Source organism: Panthera tigris, chromosome X (assembly GCF_018350195.1).
Source record: "Panthera tigris isolate Pti1 chromosome X, P.tigris_Pti1_mat1.1, whole genome shotgun sequence".
Classification (NCBI taxonomy): Eukaryota; Metazoa; Chordata; class Mammalia; order Carnivora; family Felidae; genus Panthera; species Panthera tigris.
The window spans coordinates 9,768,978-9,793,077 of NC_056677.1; the positions used below are offsets into that span (position 1 = coordinate 9,768,978).

At 45.3% G+C, this 24,100-nt stretch overlaps 1 non-coding gene across 1 annotated transcript; it reads left to right on the forward strand.

The window, feature by feature from the left end:
- The first annotated feature begins 393 nt into the window (after positions 1-393).
- On the forward strand, positions 394-478 carry TRNAR-CCG. The gene has a single exon. It is a non-coding gene; the product is annotated as a tRNA-Arg (tRNA).
- Positions 479-24,100: the final 23,622 nt, after the last annotated feature.

A 24,100-nucleotide genomic window follows, 5' to 3' on the forward strand; every position in this document is an offset into this window, starting at 1 on the left:
GCAGAAGGAAGAGGAAGCTGAGAGAACAGCCAGGAAGCTGGGGGCTAGCAGCTGCCGAGTAGGGGAATACAATTAGACAACAGTTACAAACACACGAGTGTAAAATCACAGCGTGTCCGAGCAGAGCGGGGCGGTGCTGAGTCCACACTGCTTGTGTGGGAAGGACAATCAAAAGTCGTTCGTGGAAACTTCACGAAGACGAATCCATCAGGGCACGGTCTCACGGTTCGAGAGTTCGAGCCCCGCGTTGGGCTCTGTGTGGACATGCAGGGAGCCGGCTTCGGGCCCTCTGTCTCCCCCTCTCTCTGCTCCTCCGTTCGTATTCTCTCCCTCTCTCTCAAAAATAAATAAACATTAAAAAAAAAAAGTTAAGAATCAGAGTAAAGGCGGGGCGCCTGGGTGGCTCAGTCGGTTGAGCGTCCGACTCCGGCTCGGGTCATGATCTCGTGGTTCGTGGGTTCGAGCCCCGCGTCGGGCTCTGTGCTGACAGCTCCGAGCCTGGAGCCTGCTTCGGATTCTGTGTCTCCTTCTCTGTCTGCCCCTTCCCCGCTCATGCTCTGTCTCTCTCTATCTCTCAAAAATGAATAAATGTACAAAAAAAGAATCAGAGTAAAGGCGACACACTCACCTTAGACATTTGCTCTTTGAATACAGACGTCTTTCTCTTTTGTGCTGATTTGCTTTCCTCCCGGGGCCTGTCACTGTCCAAATCATGTGTCAAGAGTATGCCTTAATGGGGAACATTCTGCTAAAAAAAGAGCCTTTTGGTAAGTCTTTTTCACCACCCAACGGATAACATGCTTGGACTGCATTAAAATCAGTTCGATCATTTAATAAAATTATTGAGTCCATAATACATACTAGACCCCATCCTAATCACCGGGCACAAGGCAGCAAATAAAATAGAAATCCCTTCTCTTGAAGTTTATATTCTAGTGGTGATAGAGAAAATGGGACGGGGGTAGGGAACACCAGCGGTCACGGCGATCGTGCAATTTTATAGAGGTCGGTCCACGGGGGTGATGTTCGCAGAGGTGTTTGAGCAAAAAACTGGAGGAGAAGAAGGAAAACGGTGGATGTGTGGGGCGGCATACTCCTGGGGAATGAAGTAGCCGGTATAAAGGCCGCACAGTAAGAGCCTGCCTGTGCGATGGCAGAGGGCATGGAGGCCAGGGGGCTGCAGGAGTGAGGGAGGAGGCAAATTACAGTTTGAAACCATAATTAAAATTTCACGGGGCGCCTGGGGGGCTCAGTCGGTTAAGCGACTGACTCTTGATTTCGGCTCAGGTCGAGATCTCACGGTTCGTGAGTTCGAGCCCCGCATTGGCCCCTGCACTGACCTTGCAGAGCCTGCTTGGAATCTCTCTCTCTCTCTCCCTCTCTCTCTCCCTGTCTCTCTCTCTCTCTCCGCCCCACCCCTAGTCGTGCTTTCACTCTCAAAATAAAGACACTTGAAAGATTTTTCAAAAAAGTGTTCTTTCTCAACGTGATTCGTAACAAAATCAATTTCCTGATTTTTTCCTTCTCCACTTCGCCATCCAGACAACATACGCGATTTGAGGTGTCAGCTGTATGCTCACACGCCCATCATGTTTCCTTTTAAGAAGAAAGATTAGTAGCTAGAAAAGGTTGCGGGTTTTTTTCCCTGAAGTTTATTTATTTCTCTAGAGGGGGGTGGGGGAGAGAATCCCAGGCAGGCTCCGCGCTGTCAGCGCAGAGCCCAACTCACAAACCATGAAATCGAAGTCACAAACCATGAGATCGTGACCTGAGCCGAAATCAAGAGTCGGATGCTTAACCGACTGAGCCACCCAGGCGCCTCTGAAAAGCTTGGTGTACCAAACAGGGAAAAAGCAAACTGAACAATGACATTTATTTCAATGGTCTCATCAAAAGTGAGGAACAACCTCCAAGTCCAATAATAAGTGGTTATGTATGGAAGGCAGGATAATGGCCACCCTGAGGTCTGCGTCCTAATTCCTGGGGCCTTCGAATATGTCACCTGACATGACCGGGGGGTTGGGGGGGGGGTGGGGCTGCGTGGGATGAAGGTTGCAGGTGGAATTAAGATTGCTACTCAGGGAGATTACTGAACGCCCCCTCCCACCCCGATGCTCCCGCAATCGTAAGGGTTCTTAAAAGTAGAAGCCGAAGAAAGGCACAGAGAGAAGCAATGTTTTTGGCTTCGAAGGTAGAGGAAGGGCCACCAGCTGAGGAACGCAGGTGGCTTTCAGAACCTGCAGAGGGCAAGGAAATATTCTTTCTGGAGCCTCCAGAAGGAACGCAGCCTTGCGGACACCTGGGCTTTAGTCCAGTGAGACCCACGTCGGATGGCTGCCCTCCAGAATGGTCACCTAATAAATCCGTGTTGTTTTCAGCTCTTCAATCTGTGATTTGTTATAGCAGCAGTGGAAAACTAATATGGTAAATCAATATGGACTGGGTACTTAAGGGTGTGCCATGCGGGCCTTTAAATGTGTACGAGGCGTGGGGCACCCGGGTGGCTCAGTCGGTTAAATGTCCGACTTCGGCCCGTGATCTCGCGGTTCGTGGGCTCAAGCCCAGCATCGGGCTCCGTGCTGCCAGCTCGGAGCCTGGAGCCTGCTTCGGATTCTGTGTCTCCCTCTCTCTCTGCCCCTCCCGCTACGCACGCTCTGTCTCTCTCAAAAATAAACGTTTAAAACCATTAAATAAATAAATGTGTATGAGGCCCATGTGGTAACATGGAAAACTTTTAGGATCCACGTTTGAAAAGCGCTACGTAGACACGTATACACGGAGGGGTTAAAACCACGTGTGAAAAACAAAGAGACAAAAACTTCGGTGGATATCCAATCTGGGGGAAGATTCGCGACAAGGTGAACAACGGGGAGTGGGAGTGACATGATGATGCGGGTTCTTTGTTTTTTTCTTTCGCCGTCTATAAATTCTTTCAAACTTCCTTTATGGGCCTGTATGGAGCGAATATGAAAATTAAGTTTTAGGTTGACTTGCGAGGGTAAAAATCCCATTCGGAGAACCGTAACGATACGTGGTGCCCGGACGGAACACCAGCAATCGTGACATCTGTGGGGAGAGGCTCGGATTGCGTATGGGAGAGGCAGCTGGGGGACCGAGGCTGCCTGGGGCCGGGACAGAAGGAGGTGGGGGTCGGACGAAGACTTTTGAAGGAAAGCACACACCCAAGGCACGCTTTCAAAGGACTTCGGCACGTCGCAGATCGGGTGAGTCCCTGTTACCCTACATCTTCAGCAAAACTGCAACGTATCCACGTTTGAGTGGATTTCATGGGCCACACGAAGAAACGGGACGAGAGATGCGTAGCCCTTGTAGATGGGGAAAGAGCCGAGATCTGAATCGCGCGTCCCTTCAACTTTGCTCTGTCGCCAGCGCCACCCAGGTGGACGTTCACTGCCCTGCTGGCCCTCTCTCCTTCCCGGGGTGAGTCCTGGCTCCCATGTACCGCGGGGTGCCTTACAAAATAGCAAACGTTCCCAGGGCCATTTCGCTACCTCGAGTTGCGTTCTGTGTATACAGCCGGCCTTAGAAGCCCGCCCTTGGGTTACTTGGGGCTTTGCCAGCTTGTTGCAAAGCAACCGCTAAACCCTGAGAGTCTCTGGAAAGCTCCTCGCCGCTGACGTTCCCTGGGCACCCAGCAGCTACTCATTCCCCAGGGTGAGGTGGTTTCTGAGCCGGGGACCTGCAGCTCTTCAGAGGAGTCGAGGCACTCGGGCTGTCCCCACGAGCCCAGAAGATGCTGGGAAGGAGAGCTTGTTAGAGAACCCATCGAGGATTCCGTAGCCCCCAGGGTGCTCTGGAGAGCTGAACAAGCTTAACTCCCCCAGACGCTCCAGAAACCGTTCAGAACTCCCGAGGTGCCTGGGATCGAAAACAAGGAGGCTTCCCCAGAGGTCTTCTGGGTCAGAGCCAACTTCGTTCACAGTGGTCTGTCCAGAGTGGCAATAGCTTTTTAGGTGGTGTTCTCCGGGCTCGATGAATCCGAGCTCCCTCAGGGTCAGATGATATCCTAGGGGTCTAGTGTCTGCGGTGGGTGGCAAAACTTGTTGCCAAAACTTGTTGGGGAAGGAGCAATGGTGAGGTGAGCCTGCGTGTGCGTGGGAGCACACGTGCACGGGTGTCCACGTGCGCACATATGTATGCACTCGTGCCTGTTGGGCAGGTGGGAGTGGATCCAGATTTTGTGGGCCTAACATGTGATTTTGAGGGCCCCCCCCATTTTAAAATTTTTTAATGTGTATTTGTTTTTGAGAGAGAGAGAAACAGAGTGCAATCAGGGGAGGGGCAGAGAGAGACAGGGAGACACAGAATCCGAAGCAGGCTCCGGGCTCCGAGCTGTCAGCACAGAGCCCGACGCGGGGCTCGAACTCGAGAACCGTGAGAACATGCCCTGAGCCGCAGTCGGACGCTTCACCGAATGAGCCACCCAGGCGCCCGTTGAGGGCCCCTTGTTAGAAAAAGGAACACGACATTCCGAGTTCAAAATTAGTTGTAAAAATTCAAATACAGATTTGGAATGAGAAAAAAAAAAAAAGATTGCAACAAATTACAAATAGAATAAAAGCTCGCAAATTCCAAAAGCATCACAAAATCTGGAAAAATAGCATACGTTGGTTAACTCCCTCGCGCACCTCTACAACATTTTTTCCTGCATTTTTAAACTGCATTTCCTGTGACCAGTTGTTCAAATGACAATGCTTTTGTCATGTTTTCTGTCACAGAAATTGAAAGTCTTTCCTCTGTCTAGCACGCTTGGTTAATTTTTTAAAACTCTTGATAGTTGAGAAATTGATTTTCAGCTTCCCAATTCATTTTCAAGTTGACATGACATTCACTGCCAAAAACGTCGCATACATTTTTAGACTCTGTTCCCAAATGCGGAAAACCTATCCAATTTCTTGCATGTACGAGCTCTCAGATTTCAGGGCATTTCAAGTTTCCTTGTACAGAAACTGATCTTAAACATTCTTTGAACTGATGACCCTCATTGAACGATTTGGCATTAATGTCCTTGCTTAGCGGTATACCGCTTCTGTGTTAATCATGGTCGGTGTTAGGATTTCGTATCGGATTGGCAAGAAATTTCATTTTCTTCATCTGTGCTTATAGGATTCACTTCTTTTCATTAGCTGGATTAGCAAACAACCCAAGTGCCTATTCATTACTTCTATTCAAAATTTATTTCTTCCTTTTCAGGAAAGAATTTTGTTGTGATCCAAAGGAAATTGATTTTGTCGTGATCCAAAGGAATCCTTCAATCGTAATTCCTTTCTCCGTATCACTGTCACTTCTGTTGATTTCAAATATATATCACACACATGATACATCTTCCTATTGATGTAATATGTATTTTTTACATATAGTAAAATGATATATGAAATATACATCCTATGTGGTGAAATCCATATCATATGAAAATAGTTCTCATGTATTTGAAAATAAATATCATATGAAATATATTTCATACACACACACATGTAATTTCACCATATAGTAAGTTTATAATTGCATATGCTGAGCTATCATGGTCTCTTCCTGATAGGAGAGAACTTCCATTTTGGTTTTTGGGTTTTTTTTGGTTTTTTTTGTTTTTTCAATATATGAAATTTATTGTCAAATTGGTTTCCATACAACACCCAGTGCTCATCCCAAAAGGTGCCCTCCTCAATACCCATCCCCCCCCCTCCCCTCCCTCCCACCCCCCATCAACCCTCAGTTTGAGAACTTCCATTTTGACTTGAGGTTGTCAAGAACTAAATCTTTCTACCTACAATTCTACTAATTTCATGATGGGAAGATTTTCCACAGCCCAGCTTCTGGCTCTCTGTATTTCAAACGTTCTGTCTCCTCCACTACCCCCTGCTTCTGGTGCTTCGAGGCATGACGGCACACATTAATGTTTGTTTTGGGTTTTTTTTTGTCTCTGGCCCTAAATGTCATGATTCTGGGTGCGTCACCCCAGGAGAAGATAGACATATTCCTGAAAGCCATCCCTACACCAGGACGGCTGGTAATAACTTAAGACTAAAATACAAATATATCCCACCAAACCCACGCAGCCTGATTCGATTTCACCTTAGATTTCAAAGATGTCACGGCTGTCGCCAGCACCGCCCCATGTAAGGAAGGGGACCTGTGATGGAAAGAGACAAGAGATTTAACTGTGGGTGAAATGTACTGCCTTTGCAAGTTTGACAAAAACACGACCGTGTGAAGACATTGCCTTGGAAGGAACCCAGGTTTGCTGTGGAGCCTTTAATTAGCTTCCTGATCCATCTACTTCAGGGAGTAAAAGTAGGTAACGGGACGATGCGTTCTGCTAGAACCCTCTCTCTTCTCTAGTGTTGAAGCCACCTGTGTTTTTGCATATGCGTACATTTTCAGACACACTCATACACCGCCATACCTCTTTCACTCATCGTTCCAACATTTCCGGTGGAAACAGCTATGTTAGAACCATAGTTTGAAGCAATCTATTATAAACAGAAACAATTTTCAGGAGTTATTTTTCCCGAATGAAGCACGAATTTTACTTTCAAGTTGACAAAGAAATTTTTATTCGATGATTTCAATACCGCTAATACTTTGCCAGAAACATCAGAGACTTTAAAGGAAATAAAATTATTTCTGCACTACCACAATGACAAAAGTTTCTGCCTATTATGAAAACAAAAATTTGAATAAAGTGTAAAACAAGTCACCAGAAAGTTGCTTAAAGGGCTTTATTCTTTTGAATAACAATGCTCGCCCTTTTGAATAAGATTAACGTTTTCTTTTTCAATCTCATCTACAAAGCTTTATGAGATGAATCTGGATTTATTAATCATTCCTGTATCTTTCATCAGTGGCCCGAAAAATCTTAATACAGACTCTACTGGCATTAGAAGATCCACTGAAAGAATAAAGACTCTTTGTGTAGATTCATACTGGGACAAAAATAAATCTGTGTCCTTCTGGTTCTTAGTGAATTCTTTCTGGTCCGTGTGTGTGTGTGTGTGTGTGTGTGTGTGTCTTTCTCTTACACACATCCCAACCAAACACTTCCTTTTGCAAATATTATGATTATCGTTATCTCTGTTGTGCTGGGGGACTTTCCAGCACTCTAAAAATAATTTCAATGCTATGGAGTCAGAATGTTTTCAGTTACTGCTGAGAAAACAGTGGGGTTTCACATCAGATCCATTTTGAAACACCATAAAAGATGCAGAAAATGCTAAAAACATGAAAAATGCTTTGGAAATGAGGATAACTAAATCTGATTGAAGTCAACTTCTGTCCTAGCCAAAGGATAAAACCCTAGCGTTAACGGTTCAGCAACAAGGCCTTGATAAAACCCTGTTTCCTGGGGCACCTGGGTGGCTCAGTTGGTTAAGCGTCCGGCTTTGGCCCAGGTCATGATCTCACGGTTGGTGGGTTCGAGCCCCCACATCAGGCTCCGTGCCGACAGCTCAGAGCCTGAAGTCTGCTTCGGGTTCTGTGTCTCCCTCTCTCTCTGCCCCCTCCCGGCGCTCACTCGCTCACTCTCTCCCTCTCAAAAATAAATAAACATTAAAAATTGTTTAAAAAAAACCTGTTTCCTTTCTCTCTTCCTCATCCTCTTTTCGCTTCCTTTCTCACTGTCTTTTTTTTTTTTTCTGTCCTACTTTCACATCAGCTAGAACTGGTTTCAGTTTTTCCACTGGTTTTCATCCGAAATCCTAAGCTAGGCAGGCTGTAGGCAAAAGGTACGCCTGAAGGTGAGTTATTCTTGTTCCCAAGCCATCTGCTGTTGACCTGAAACTTGCACATAACTGGATTAACATCTCCCCTCTCGCCTGTACATATTTCGCGATTTGACATAAGCGATTGGTTTTGTTATCGCCTTCAACCATGCAAAATCGAGTTTTTCGATTTGATTCACTTTGCTTATAAATACCACAATGAAGACTAGTAACTAGTCATGGTACAGTTCTTATAAAAAGCTTGGTGTAATATCCGTGAAGATCGCCCAAGGAAAGTACAATCCATGACTGACTATATTCATGGTCTGCAGGTTAAAGACCTTTGTGGTATCTGATAGTGTTCGTTAGTTATTGCTACACATCAAATAACCCCCCAAGTCTCAGGAGCTGACAACAACAAATGTCTGTTTTTTCGGGCACTGGTCTTTGGATCAGCTACAGCTTGGTTGTCCTCAACTGGGATTAGGAGGGCTTGGCTCCGGCCGGCAGGACGATTTTACATCTCCCTGTTTTTCCATTTTCCCCGAAGCAGCGGCTACTTGAGGCGTATTTTTCTCCTGGTGAATCACAGGAGCCTAAGAGGTCAAGTCCAGCCCCGCACGTGCCCTTAAAGCTTTAAAGCCCCAGTCAAGTTTGCAAGCTTTCCGCTGGCCAAGCCCAGACTCAGGGGGCAGGGACGCAGGCTCAGCCTACTTTATTGCAGTGCTAGGTCACGTGGCACAGGGGAGCGGGGAGAATTCAAGACAGTGACCATTTATGTCTGTGACTTGATTCTCCTATTTTTAAAACGTAACACAAAATAAAAACGTCTACCTCCTAAAATTGTAAGGATTATAGCACTCGGAACAGTGCCTGGCAAATACGTTTAAGAAAAAAACACGTACTAAAGTACGAGGCAAAGATGTGAAGGAAACACACCAATCAGTAAATTGATTCTGGGTGGTGATTGTTTTCTTCTTTGTAGTTTTCCCTGTTTCCCAGTGTTCTATAATAAAATGTGTTTTTCTCTAATAACAGTTTGAAAAATGTTGTTAAAAACAAAAAGAGATCTAGGGTTTGAGCCAGTATATGAGCATCTGATCCCAGCCATTAATTCTTTGTTTTGTGTTTGGGGGTAATTTTTAACCTCTGCCTTTCGCCTTCTCGTGACGGACCGATACCATCAGTTTCATTGTTCAGTTTTTCAAATATCCAGTTCCTTCCCTTTCACATCTGGCTTTGGACCCTTTCAAAGGTTAAGTGAGATGTTTTCCATGATTGGAAAAATACACAGCAGAGGCTGGGGGTGCTATAAGCTTAAGAATGCAAGGAGATGATATTTCGGGTCATAACAAAATTGCTCCTGGTACATGCTAGGGGAGATATCTATAAATATTAATAGGTTATCTTTACATTATTTTTCTGTTTTAATTATTTGCTTTCCCTTGAGTCCTCATGAATAATGTTACGGACTGTGAGCCTGACCCTTTTAGAAAAATGCTACACTCCTGTAATTATATTTTAGAGATACATTATTTAAAAAGTCACCTTGATCTTATTCAGACATATTGTATTATGTCCGGGACTCCAGATCTTTGACAAATGCAAACTTTCCTGACCTTCATCACATTTAGTATAGACAGGTTGACTGTGGGCATATTTTTAGCTCCATTAGATAAATTGGATTGTGTTTTTTACGTTCTTGGACTTCCAGACCAGTGTTTTCTGAAACCCAAAGTCTGCTTATGTGGGGGCTCGAAGATATGTCTGCACATTCTCTGAGATTGCTTCCTTAAGAGGTTGAGTCAAATTCCTCTCCCCTAAAGTAATGGGAGGTGACCTCCAAGACTAGGAGATAAAAGTGTGGCCTCTCCTCGCTTGTTTTCTTTGATTGCTCATTCTCAGGGAAGCCAACCGCCATGTTGTGGGAGCACTCCAGTAGCCCTATGGAGAGGCCCATGTGGCAAGGCACAGAGGCCTCCTGCCCACAGACGCGCACACACGCCATCTTGGAAGCACATCCACCAGCCTCGGTCGAGCCTTCAGGTGACTGCAGCCTCACTGATGTCCTAACTACAAAACCTCAAGACACCCTGAGTCTGACTCCCCCGGGTAAGGTGCTCCCGGCTTCCTATTCCACAGGATCTGTGAGGGTGATAAATGCTGATTGCTTTGAGCCACTGTTTTGGAGTAATTTGTTAGCAGCAACAGATGAATAACACAGCTTATCACATGACTTTACTGCTGGAAAACTGCCTTGAAAGCTTTTATGTCCAGACCATGCAGTGCCTCCCATAAGTAGGGTCTGAACTGCATGGTAGGTCCCGTGTGGCGAGGAAAACACACCCAGAATCTGCCTTCGGGCAGCTTATAATTGAATTCCACAAACATGGAACGAAAGAAAAGGAGCCAAACGTTTGTGACGCTGAGGAAGTTACTTAATATCACACACCCTTGATTTATGAAATCGAGAATCACATTTACTTTGTGTTGTTACGAGGTTGAGAAATAACATTAAAGTACCTACAATGGGTTGTTACTCACGAGTGCTTGCTTTTCTTATTACAGAGGTGGGTTTTCACCACCAGCTCGTTTCTTTTCTTCTTTCCAGCCTTCAAGTGAGAGCCCCTGAGTTGTGCCAAAAATGTCTAACCCTTTGCCTGTGTGTGGAAGGCAGCGTTTTCGCCACTAGTTCGGAAAAGTTAGTAACTTCACTAGGAAAAGCTCTCCACTGTCTTTCTCAAAACCATTGGTTCGAGCAGCTCTCAGGGAGACAATGGTGCCATGGTTTAGGTTTGACTCCGTGCCCACCATAAGCTAGTGGTGAATACATCTTTTCGTTACTAATCGTTGAGAATAATTAATAAGCTGGCTTTTCACTCTGATGGGCCGACACACTAAATGCCATCAGCCATTTTGAGGAAAGGTAGAGTAATATTTCTTTGGCCGGGCCATGTGTGTGATATTTCATTCCAAAGCAATTCTGTCATCATTTAGATAAGTGAGTATCCACCAGCACGCTATTTACTCCACAATTACATAGGTTCCTCTTTTCCTTAATTATATTATAGCTTCCACTCCATCTCATCAATGATATCGATTTTTTTTAATTAACAAAATTTTTTTTAATATTTATTCGTTTTTGAGAAAGAGACAGGTGTGAGCAGGGGAGGGGCAGAGAGAGAGGGAGACACAGAATCGGAAGCAGGCTCCGGGCTCCGAGCTGGCAGCACGGAGCCCGACGCGGGACTCGAGCTCACGAACCGTGACATCATGCCCTGAGCCCAAGTCGGATACTTAACCGACTGAGCCACCCGGGCGCCCCAATGATATCGATTTCTTAAGCCATTGAGACAAGGGGATCTGACACCCACTTCATCACCCTCTTCTGCTCTAATATCCTGGGAATGATCAAGAGAAAGAGACCCTAACGTTTAGGTAGATGATCAGCAATTTTAAGAGCCCACATCTAGACATTCGATGTACAAGGTGAAGGAACTAGATGGCAGTGAACAAACCAGTCACTTCTGACCAGAGAGCAGCTCTCCCTGGCTGCTGTCTCCGTATATGCATAATCGCAGCCGCTGGATTGCTCTGTTGTTATGGCAACCATCACTGTATATCACACCAAAATCTGGTATTGAAATGCACCAGAAGCACAAAAGCATACATTTTTCCCAAGTTCTTTTTCCATGGATTCACGTAGCAAGCCAACATGAGACATCGACCTGAGCTTTCAAAATCATAAATGCCTATTCTCCCACTCTGGTGTTCAGAACTAGCCTCTGTGACCGTAATAGCAATTCCCCATCACACGGATTGAACACATTTCCAACAATTAGAAGTTCTTTCAAAAATGAAGCGACTCGACATCATGAGCAGAACTCGCCTTCGGATTCCGAACCGCCGAGAGACAATGTGGGGAGGTTTCAAATGAGGAGTGACATTTTTGCATCCATTCCACAGGGAACAGAGTGTTGAAATTCACTTGCTGTTCTGTTTAACTCATATGGAAAAGTCAGAGGCTTCTTGAATGAAAACCGGCTGCTCCTTTCAGAACAGCGACTAGCTACTTATCGCTACTTCGGTAGTGGAATAACACACTGCTGTTATCAGAATTGCTGGCCCTCAAATAATGGGGAGAAGGCTCTAGATTATAGTTAAATACAGAGCGCTAAAACTGATTTTAAAAAAAAACAACTTTCAATAACCCAATCCAGGGACTACCAAGGATGCCTCCTGGAAAGAATTTTGCATTAAGCGTTCCTATCAAGAGAAAGACCCACATCCATTTATCTGACACATTCAACTCACGGCGTTATTCCTCTTTCTCTAGGGGAAAGATTGTATAATCGAAAATACCATAACAAATGGAAGTAGCACACAGCAAAACCCAGTCGAGTAAATTGCTGACCTGATGTGAATTTTTGCAAACATTTCTCAGATGCAAACTTAACGGCTTTTTTCCATATTAATGCTATTAAAATACACTCATTGCCAAGACTAGACTATATTGCTAAGAATTCGTAACCAACTCAAGGCTTTGGAGTTTGAAATCTGCTTTTTCAATATTGGAGATAATTCACCGGTTGCAACGTCTTTGCCTTATTATTCTTTTCATGGAAAGGCCATTCCAATCAACTGGACAATCTTGTTAGAATACAGCTTGAGAGGGAGGAAAGATTTTTCTCTTCATCACCAAACAGTCCTAGGATCAAATTTCTAACTTTGGAAATGGAGATAAAAATAAAGGTCAAACGAATTAAAATGTCCTTGAGCCAGAAAGTCAGATAGGGTGGAGGGGAGCATGTCATTGGATTTATTTTGCTTCAATTCGGATACCATAAGCAAACTCCGGCTACTCAGAGGCCTCGTTAGGGAAATATCCCAACCTAGAGACCATAGAGAACTGAACGAGGCCACAGCAATCCCCAGTCAGTCCACTGTCGAGGAACTGCTGACCTAGTGAATTTCTAGAATGGGTAGGCAGTGTAGTCAGAGAAAACTGCCCTACGCATAGACAACGAGCGTCTGACTTTCCTCATGAGGAATCACATCAGTCAAGCTCCTGATTAAACGGATCCTGCATTCCTACTCGGTCTATTAAACCAAGGACTGTGCTCTTGGTTCCGGGGCACCCGACCGTGACGCCAGATCCCGCCAGACCAAGGCACACGCTGGACAGTGTACTCTAGAACATTTTCATCATAGCCACAGGTTCTGTCGGACGAGGCTGTTCTGAGTGCAGAGCCAGTGAGAAAAATTAATCAAGATTAATGGTATGGTTTCAGAAACATTGCTTGAAATAACAGACAAGCTTTTAAGTGCTTTCAATTATACGACATCTTAGAAACGAAACAGAATGTTCTGGCGGCTGAGAGAAAACAAATCGGGAGGTGAAGGCTGCATCTAATGATAGAACTTAGAGGATATTTTTCCAAAGTTTGAAAATGTACTCAACAAAAATGCCTGGCTCTTCCCCATACTCGATACCGTGCGAGGTATGCATTCAAAACCGAAGAGACGTACACGCTAGCCTCCTGGTGTCAAACAGACCTAAAGAAGGTCAAAGTCAAACAAAGAGATACAGGTGGGCAATATGATTGATCGATACCACACAGGAGACCCTCCAGGTGTGCACAGGTTCTCTGGACCCCTTCTCAGGAACGCGGCGTTGACCACCCCACCCCCAGCTGTTGGGAGTGTTGCCTCCTAATGGCTTTCAGCTGACGCCCTCCCCAGCAGGCTAGCCCACTGGACTGGCGATGTTTTCGCCTAGAAAATCTACCCCAAATGAAGGATCTCTCTCCTTCTCTGTCGCCTCCCAGAATGTTCAGTAGACACAAGCCATCGGGCAGCCATAAGAGCACAGAGAAAATTCAAGGGAAGCAGTGACTAATGTTTCAAGGGGGGGCGGGGGGAGGAGTGGTCACAGTAACGCAGGTTTTTCTTATTTGATGTATCTGCTTTGCCAAGCGTGGGGCTTGGGGTTGCCAAGGAAAATCCAACGTGGTCTAGAAAAAGGCTAGAGGCTCAGCTGAGATGGCTAGAACAAGGCACCCTTATCCCCGTGACGGACAAAGGCCTTTCTCGAAGGAAAGCAGGACGCCGATTCTGGCGCCGTCGGTTCTCGCCCCCGGTGAGGACAAGAAGTCAAGTCAGGTTACACCGGCCTGAGCGTGTTCGTCCGTAGAGCCGGGAATCCCGCTGCAAGTTCGACTGTGCCTCCTCCTCTGTGCCTCCGTGGGCAACGAACCTGAACTTGGAACTCGAGGAAACGGCATGTTCTTCGGGGCGCAGGTAAGGATTCGCGGGAGACTCGTGCGCGCACCAAAGTCTGAGAAGCAGTGTTCTCATCCGGTGGTTCTCAAAGTTGGACGTTCAGCAGAATCAGAAAAGCGATCTGTTAGGCTGCGGGCTGCAGGGCGCAGCCCCGGGCTTTTGGAAGCGAGGAGGTCTGAGATGGGGCCCGGAGAGCTTGCGTTTCAGGCAGGTCCGTAGGCGAGGCCGGTGCTGTGAGGGGGCACCCTTGAGTAGCACTGCTCTAACTCGTTCTCCTCATTCACCGGGGAACGAGGCTTCCTCTCTGAGAGCCCACGGGTTTGCAGAGTCCTGGGGGGCACCAAGTGCACAGAACGTGCATTCACAGTGAACTTGCCTCCCAACCCAGGGTTCACGGGGAAATAGACCCGGCCCGAGAGGAGAGAAAGGGTTCCTAGACCTGAGGCTTGCTTACCTGACTTTGTCATTGTTTTGGATATTCATGCCGAGGTTCTGCTTGAATTCTCGGAGAGGTGGGGGGCAGGAGAGGACTACGGCAGAGAAGGGTTAGCAAAAGCCACGCAGGGGATAGAGAGTCCAACAGGGAGAACTGGGTTCTGTGAGAACCCATGGCCCAGCCGAGCTCCCACCGCAGAAGGCAGCGCCCTCAATGTTCCGGTGCCGGGTTCTTTGCGAACAGAGTACTGTTTGGGAATCCTTCCCATTTGTAGTTCTTTTATTGTACGGACCAAATGGATCCTTCCTGAACATTCTCCTGAACGCCATCCCTCCCCCTTAAGTTTATGGCTAATTTTGTCGTTGAGCTTTCTCTTGGTCACCTTGTTCTTTCCTTGAAGCTGAGCAAGGCTGGACTCCCATAAACAAGCCATCATCCCAAGTACTGTGGCTGCAAGATTTACACTGCCCGTTATCGTGGCAATCAATACGGCGATACTCACTTTATAGCTGGAAGAAGGTCAGAGATGGGGAGTAATTTATCCAAAGTCATAGCCTGTCCGGGTTGGGGATATGCTTAAAATTTCGATCCCCAGTCTGAAGCCTCTTGATAGGAAAGAGAGACATAAGAATGATGAGTTCCAAGGAAGAGCTAGATTTTACACTTTGAGACTTGATTCCTTTACTTGGCTGTATTTTCTCCTCCCTGGCCCCCAAGCACTGACATCTGGATATAGCGGCATTATGTCCATGAAAACAGAAGCAACTTTGGGGGAAGTGGATCTCAGGCCTTAATCAAAAGCCCCACTTGTGAGAATTAGGCGTCCAGTTCAAGACCGGGCAGAGCCCCTTCGGACGAGTCCACAACTCATCTCATTTAACGAATGACGGATCTCAGAAATTTGCCTCCTCCTGCTGCAACCCCCAGATCCGTGTCAAAATTCAGTGCAGTGGGACAATCAAACGGTGACCACCTCTAAGCAGGAGAGGGTAGCGATCTGGGGCTGGGAAGGAAGGAGCCAGGCGGAATTTTCTGGAGTGAAAGTAAGCACCCTTTTCACGGAGGTTTGGTATGCATTTGTCAACGCTCGTGGAATGGTACATTAAAGATTTTTGTGTTTCCTTATATGTTCATTCTACCTGTAATAAAACCTTGGCTCATGAAACAGACTCCCTGGGAAAACATTTGGGACAGTGATAGGGTTAAGAGCTAGAAGCTGTTAAGTTTTGCCGTTTTCAGGTCTGTCATTATCTTCACCAACCAAGAGGGGGTCGGGTGGAAGTTCTTAGAAGCCAAAACGTACCTGTATCTCAAGTAGAGGATGTATGTTCTGGGGCAATTGTCTTTCTGCTGGAACTGCCGGGAAACCAGATCTTTGCCCTGGATGGAGAAGCTTTCCTTGGGCAGTCAAGCCTCGTGGAAAAATAGCCGCTAGGGTTGTGGTTGTATGTGGAGGACTTGTAGGAACTCGGTCGTGACTCTCCTGGAGGAGACCCCACGCATCTCCCGGTCTCTGCTGCCTTCCCCTAAGTCAATGTAGAAATGGGTCAAACCCTGGCGGTGGGGGCGGGGGGGGGCCTGCTTCAAGACAAAATCCATTACATTATGGGTTGGGGGAGAATTATAAAAGCACGTGGGTAAAGAATAAACGTTATTAAGATTGTTTCCTTTGAGAGTCGTTACCCTTCTGTTCCCTCTTTGACCATCCCTCTCCTTCCCCAGTTTACCAATGCGGTTTGCTGCTTTTATTATCATGCGATATTCCAAGCCTTTGGCAGATTACTTCTTCTTGTTTTGGTTTTTTTAAACTAATTTCTACCCCCAACCTGGAGCTCGAACTTACAGTCTCAACAACGCGAGTCGCGGGCTCCACTGTGACTCAGCCGGGTGCCCCAGATCACTTCTTTCTCAAGATTGCAAATGTGTGTTGCTTTGTGATCAGTGATTATTAATAACTGATGAATCCATGAATCCTCCTATGAACGTTTGCCCTTCTGAGTCTTTCCCCACCTTTACGCGGTATGTACTTGGAAATAGGCATTTGGACGTTAACTATACTCACCACGCGGTACGGTAGATCCCCAAAACTTTTTCATCTTGTAACTGTAAGTGTGTACCCTTTGACCAACATCTCCCCATTTTCTGCACCCCCTCACCCCTGGGAACCACCACTCTCCTCTCTGTTTCTGAGTTTGACGTTTTTAGATTCCACACGGGAGATCATACAGTATTTGTTTTTCTCTACCTGACGTATTGTCCTTAATATGATGACCTCCATTGTGCATGTATATATATATCATATATCCATGTGGATATACGGGTATGTGTGTGTGTGTGTGTGTGTATTATTATTTTTTTTATATTATATGTCCACAGAGAGAAACATCTTGTTTATCCGTTCATCCATCCAGGGAAACTTAAGCACTTAAGCTGTTTCTGTACCTTGGCTATTGTGAATGATGCTGCGGTGACCATAGAAGCTCAGATCTCTCTTTGAAATCCTGATTTCATTTCCTTTGGGTATATACCCAGCAGCGGAATTGTTGGGTCACATGCTGGTTCTGTATTTCATTTTTTGAGGAACCTCCCAACTTACACGCCCACCAACAGTCCACGAGGGTTCTCTTTCCTCCACATCCTCCCCAACACTTGTTATCCGTTGTCACTTTATTTATTTTTTAAGTTTATTTGAGAGAGAGAGAGAGAGAGAGAGAGAGAGAGAGAGAGCATGAGCTAGGAAGGGGCAGAGAGAGGGAGTGAATCCCAAGCAGGTTCCGCACCCCCCCGCTGAGCCCAGTGTGGGGCTCAATCTCATGATTGTGAGATCATGACCTGGGCCAAAATCAAGAGTTGGACGCTTAACCAACTGAGCCACCCCGGTGCCCCATCTCTTGTCTTTTTGATAGTAGCCTTTCTAACTCGTGTCAAGTGATATCTCAGTGTGGTTTTGATTTGTATTTCTCCCAATGATTACTGATGTTGAGCCTCTGTTGGCCGTTTGTATGTGTTCTTTGGAAACATGACTATTCGGGTCCTCTCTTCGTTTTTTTTGATGGGACTGTTTGTGTTTTGCTCTTGAGTTGTAGGAGTTCCTTATAAGTTTTGGATATTAACCTCATGAGACTATCAGCAATTTCAAAATTTGAAAATGGAAATCTTTATTTGTGGTGTAAGTCAGTGATTCTCAAACATTTTGGTCCTGGGGGTCATTTAGTCTTAAGAATGCTTGAGGACTCCATGGGGCGCCTGGGTGGATCATTCGGTTGAGCGGCCGACTTCAGCTCAGGTCATGATCTCACAGTTTGTGGGTTTGAGCCCCACATCGGGCTCTGGGCTGACAGCTCGGAGCCTGGAGCCTGCTTCTGATTCTGTGTCTCCTTCTCTCTCTGCCCCTCCCCTGCTCGTGCTCTGTCTCTCAAAAATAAATAAATGTAAAAAAATAAAATTAATTAAAAAAAAAAAAAAGAATGCTTGGGGTCTCCAGAGAGCTGGTGTTTGTGTGGGTTTTCTCAACTGATATTATCATGGTAGGAACAAAAGTAGAGAAAAATTTCTAAATACTGATTTATGAGCTTATTTAAAATAACAATAACAAACCCAGTATATGTTAACACATTTTAATGAAAGTAACCGTTTTCTAAAATAAAAAAATAAATTTCTTGTGAAAATGACACCATTATACATTTTTGCAATCTCTTTAATGTCTGCCTTATTAGAAGCAGCTGGATTCTCATACTTCTGTATTCAATATATTCTGAAACATTGTTTTGATTAGGTAATATGGAGAAAACTCAGCCTCACACATACATGTATTTGGAAATGGGAGGAATATATATATATAAAGTTTATTTATTTATTTTGAGAGAGAGAGCAAGGGAGGGGCAGACAGAGAGAATCCCAAGCAGGCTCCAGGCGTCAGCGTAGAGCCCAACGTGGGGCTTGATCTCACGAATGGTGAGATCATGACCTGAGCCGAAATCAAAAGTTGGATGCTTAACCGACTGAGCCACGCAGGCACCCCGGGAGGAGTATATTAATAGCTTTTTCAGGTAGTTGTAGATATTCCTTTTTGGTACTCTACCAAAGTTTGAAAAGTGGTCGTTTCTTGAAGAAAATATGCATCATGAGATTTGAGACCATAATAATGAAGTTTTCGTACTCTTCCGTTAAAGTTCATTGGGTTATCTTACGTTTTGAATGAATATTTTTCCCATGCATGGTTTTGTAGCATCGTGTGTTGATCATTAGGGAAATGATGTCTCACTGAGCTATGCAGGTCTTCCTAACGCAATATAAAATAAAATCACACTACTCCTCAGCTCTGGAAAGTCACTGGCTTTCAGTTAGACTTTCAAGTTACAACGGTACCGCGCGAAAGCAGCAGCTTATTGACCCTGCAACTCCAACTTGGCACTTGAAACAGTCACTGAGCGCTTTTCCTTGAGACGATGGATGATTTAGACACGCTTCTCATTTTGTCTCACAGAATTTTAGAAGATAAGTACTCGAGGGTTGAGATGCAATGCAATAGTAAGCAAACACAAAGCCTTTGTCCTTAGGGAATTTCTATTCTACTGGGTGAGACAAACTGTAGTCCAACACCTGCTAACTGTAAATGTGTGATTGTCATAAGTGCCGTGAGATCCACACGAGGGGCAGTCGGCTTAATCTGTGGGTGGGAGGTTCAGACACAGTATTCCTGAGGACATAATGTTCGCCTTAAAACGTCAAGGCTCAATAGGTGTGAGCAGGTGGGAGAGGGGGTGATAGAGAGTGTTTTGGCAGAAGGACCCGCATGTGCAAAGGTCCTGAGGCAGGAGGGAGCTTGGCATGTTCCGGAAACAGGAAACAGCTCTGAACAGGAGAAGGATGGGAAATAATGCCAGCATGGAAAATATAGACCAGAATATATCATAGTCTCGACGAACATTGTGGCTTTTGTGCAGAGAACAAAAAGGTGCCACGGATGTGTTTCTAGAAAGGGTGGCTTAATCAACTTGGCAGTATAAAAAGATCACCTGGGCAAGCGGTGCTGAGAATCAACGGATGATGTTGGAGGGTTAGGCCGATGAATGCAGGGAACCATTTTTCAGATGAGGAAGCTCAGAAATATTGACGTTTGCCAAAAATCACACTACTCCCGATCTCAAAACTGGGATTTCCACACTGTCTTTTCCTTTATTTTTTTCCAGCTTTATTGAGGTACGACTGGCAAATAAAATGACAATATATTGAGCCACACTATTTTTTTCTTCAAGAACTGAATGATATTTCCGATACAGAGGCTTCCGAGTTTGGGGGGGCGGGGTCATGGACCCTTCTGGGATTCTGCCGACAGCTCCTGTCCTTCTCCCTAGTGTGTACACACACAGAATTGAGACCCCATTTCCAGAGGCTTTTCAGGTCTTTTGAAACCCACCCAGAGATTGCTCAAGATCATTTGAAACCCAAGGTTAACTAGGCTTATCCTCGGGCCTTTCAAAGCTCTTACCGGCGTTAAGTCTGGTCACTGGTGGATTTTTTAATAATCAGCGAAATAACTAACCACTGCAGATTTCCAGACTAAAAATTGGTTGCTCTTCATAGAATTACCATGTAACCCAGCAATTCCCCGCCCCCCCCCCCCCACCCCGGTGTGTGTCCAAAAGAATTGAAAACAGGCATTGAAACAAAAACTTGTCCACGCGTGTTCGGAGCAGCGCTGGTCACGATAGCCAAACAGTGGAAACGACCCAAATGTCCGTCGATGGATGAACGGAGAAGCAAATGGCGGTCTAGTCATACGGTGAAAGGGTTTGGCAGTAAAAGGGAATGAGGTCCTGATGCACGCTACAACATGGATGAATCTTGAAAAGTAGACAGTAATATAAGGGCTTTTTAAAGACTTTAAATCCTACACACCGTTCTTTGAATGTTCTCTTCCCTTAGCTGCTCTGGGTCTGTTATTTCTACCTTGTTGACGACAGCAGTGGTTCTCAAAGGTGGGGGCAGGGAGGTGGGAGTGGGTTGTTGTGACCTCCCGGTGGGCCTTCAGCAACGTCTGGAGACAGCTGAGTCTCCGTAGACAGAGGCCACGGATGCTGTTAAATGTCCTACGACGCACAGGACAGCCCTCACGGCAAAGAGTGATCTGAGCTCAGATGTCCATAGTTGCTGAGGTCGAGAAGCTGAGGATTATAGCATTGATGCCATAGGACTGAAAACGCCAATAACTACTCATGCAGACAGCTCCCATTCTCTTGGTCTCCGTGGCTTGTGATGCCAAATGCTGAAACAGCCAGCCCCAAGGAGAGGGTTCTGGAACTCTATAGGGAAATCAAAGACCTCAGCCTTGTAACTTATGCCACAGAGGCTATATCCCATGAGGTCCCCAGGCATGTACATGTCACGGAACTATAAAATGGAAGTGAACCCCTCCATGTCTGGCCCCATGGTATCTGCACGCTAGCCTGCCTGGCAAGGACGAGCAGGTACAGAATTAGAGTCTTTTTCACAGCATAAGAACAACGCGATCTATAAAGGAAAGAGACGAGCACGTTTGTCTCCTTTTTCTTTACCATTTCATTTATTCTCACTAATAATTGCATCATCAGTGATTTCATTCTGAACCCGGGTTTATTTCTTGATGTTTTACATTAACCCATAGAAGGTTGGTCCTTCCATCTTGCAAGGAAGACACTGGCTCTGTGGATCCGTTTCAGTGTCTTTAATAATATTCTAATATGGGTAAAAACAAATGCTTTTATAACAGGCATGATCTCGAATGGAAATAAGACCCTCCATCTAAAAAACTTTGTGACTGTCTTTCCTGAAGGGGACACACACACGCTTGCGTAAGACAGCAACGGATTCTTAAACATTCTCCTTATTATCCTGCGGAGAGACGACGTGCTCCCAAACACCCTTAACCGTACTTACATTACTTTAGAAAATACCTTAGGGAAAACCTTCAGTAATTATTTACTTGCTGGAAGGTTTCCTCGCTGAAAAATTGTGCTTGGTCTCTCCCTAGCTGCAGAAAAATGTCACAACTAGGAGACATCGTGTTGAACACATCGTTTGACAATTTAGAGGTCACATAGGGGAGGGGTTCATGATATAGTTGCTCTATAATGAGTTTGCCAAATGCATCTGTACCCGCCCCCGTGGTGTGAGGCCATCCAGAATAAATGGAAAAATCACGTTTGAGGACAGCGGGTGCTTGCTTATGCGAATTCACTCATACTGAACATGGCATGCAGTCAAATTCACATTTTTCTTTATCTTCGGGTCTGGCTAACCCTTTCTGATAACAGTGCACACGTCCATGAGGCCGCTGAGGCCAAGACTTCATATGTTTGTGATTAGGAGACGATTGCTACAATAGGAAGTGATGTATTTGAAAGAAATTAACAAACACACACAAGGGTGGGTGTGAGCTTCTCAGCATGGAAACATCTGCTCCAAACCTTTCTGAGCTAGGAAGAACGTGGGGACCAACCATATGGTTCTCATGGAAAACGCTTACCTCGCAATCTTGACCCAAGACATGGTGTCTGGACAGAGGAGGAAACAGAAGTGGCTTTGGAATTGCATCCTTTTAAAAACAAAACAAAACAAAAGCCATGTCCCTATGCTTTTGTAAAGCGTTTCTTCATAGCATAAAAATTCCCCAAATATCCTCTGCGTGTTTATTTTTTTAACTCCTTACACAGTTTCCCCATGGTTAGTATCTTTCATGACTGTGGCATTTTTTGTCAAAATGCAGAAACCAAAGTTGGCACATTATAATTTAATCAAACCCCAGACTTTATTTGAATTGCGTTTTTTCTGTAACGTCTTCTCTCTATTCCAGGATCCCATCCAGGACACTAAATTGCATTTAGTCCTTTAGTTCTTCTCTTCCTTCTTGGCTTTTGATGAGACCATAAGTTGCAAAATGGGCTCTTAAGAAGTCCTTCTAAACATACCAGGGCCAACATTTCAATTGTGTCTATTGTAAGGAAGAACAAAAACACCTTTACCCCCCAGGTTCAGCAGTTGGGTCCCTGGAAATGAAACCGAGAAAAGACAGATTAACAAGAGAAACACCGAGTTTATTAACGTGAGCAGAGTGAATATACGTGGAAGAAATTCAGTGGGAACTCAAAGTGGTGGTTAGGACTTGAGCTGGTCTAACACCTTAACAAGAGCAATAGATTTGTAGCAAAGTGACAAGACAAAAATAAAACGGTCTTGGGCTTCTCAGGGTGTCACGCCATGGTAAAGCAAATATATGGGGGGAACTAATGGATGAAAATGGTTACTTAGTGAAGTTTGTTACATATAGATTCTTCTCATCTCTGGGCTGAAAGGAGTGTAGAGTTGTCCCCAGTTATTAGGAGTCTGAGAATTGTCCTCCTCTTCCTGGTATGAGAGAGAGAGAGAGAGAGAAAAAAATAATCTTATGATAAAGTAGTATATTTTGAGGAGGCATATTCTGATCCTCTATACTATAATTCAAAAAACAAACAACAAACTACAACAAACAATTTTAAAAACCCAATCAAAAAAACCTTGGAAAATTAAAAAAAAAATTAGCCATTGCTATTTTACCTACATAAAATCAGTCATCCTCCATTTGTTAAATGTATTTTCTATGATTTGATTGGTTATTCAGGCATAACTCATATCTGGATCTATCTCACGAGTCAGAACAAGGGGTCATCAGGCAATAGGAAGGACTAGACTAGGACAAGCAAGGTATTAGAAACTAGACTTCTGGACTGGGAAAGAGCAGAAGTTTGGACCAGACCATGCTTAACTATACGAGGGGAAGTTCAGAGAGCTGGACAACTACGTCCAGAAAGCTGGACCATAGAACATGTGGGAGATCTCAGACAGATGGCATCAGAAATTAGAGCAAATACGGGCCTCTGGGGGGTTCAGTTGGTTTAGCGTCCGACTTCGGCTCAGGTCACGATCTTGCGGTCCGTGAGTTCCAGCCCCGCGTCGGGCTCTGTGCTGATGGCTCAGAGCCTGGAGCCTGCTTCGGATTCTGTGTCTCCCTCTCTCTCTGCCCTTCCCCTGCTTGCGCTCTGTCTCTGTCTCTCTCACACACAAAAATAAAATTAAAAAAAAAAACAATAAAAAAAAAAAGAAATTGGAGCAAATAACAGGAATGTGGGGGCAAGGGTTGGGTGATGTGCGGGAGTCAGTCAGCGATGAGGAGGTTGGACAGAAAGAGCAGGAAGGACATCAGCCTGGGCTCCCACTGCCTGTGAATCAGAGGCAGGATCCTGGTGCGAGATCTGAGAGCTCAGGTTCTCAGCTGTATCGCAGCAGGACTTGGGCATACGGGGACTACCCAGGAGCAAGATACCGGGCATACCAACGCAGAAAGGTGAACACAGAGATGCTGTTAAATATCCTACAATGCACAGGACAGCCCTCGCAGCAAAGAGCTATCCAGCCCCAAATCTCGTCGGCGCCAAGGTTGAAACTCTGAGTTAGGGTTAATGATTACTTATTTTCCTGTTCAGGGAGAATTGAGCATCTTTTGTTTGGTAGGGATGTTAATTCAACCTCGAGTTAACCTGAGTTCGGACCTTACCCTTACCTCCTCCTAAGGTCGCTCGGCACAGAGATCAGTGGCATAACATTACACGATCAGATGTGGGCAACACACAGCTATGGAGACCAAACA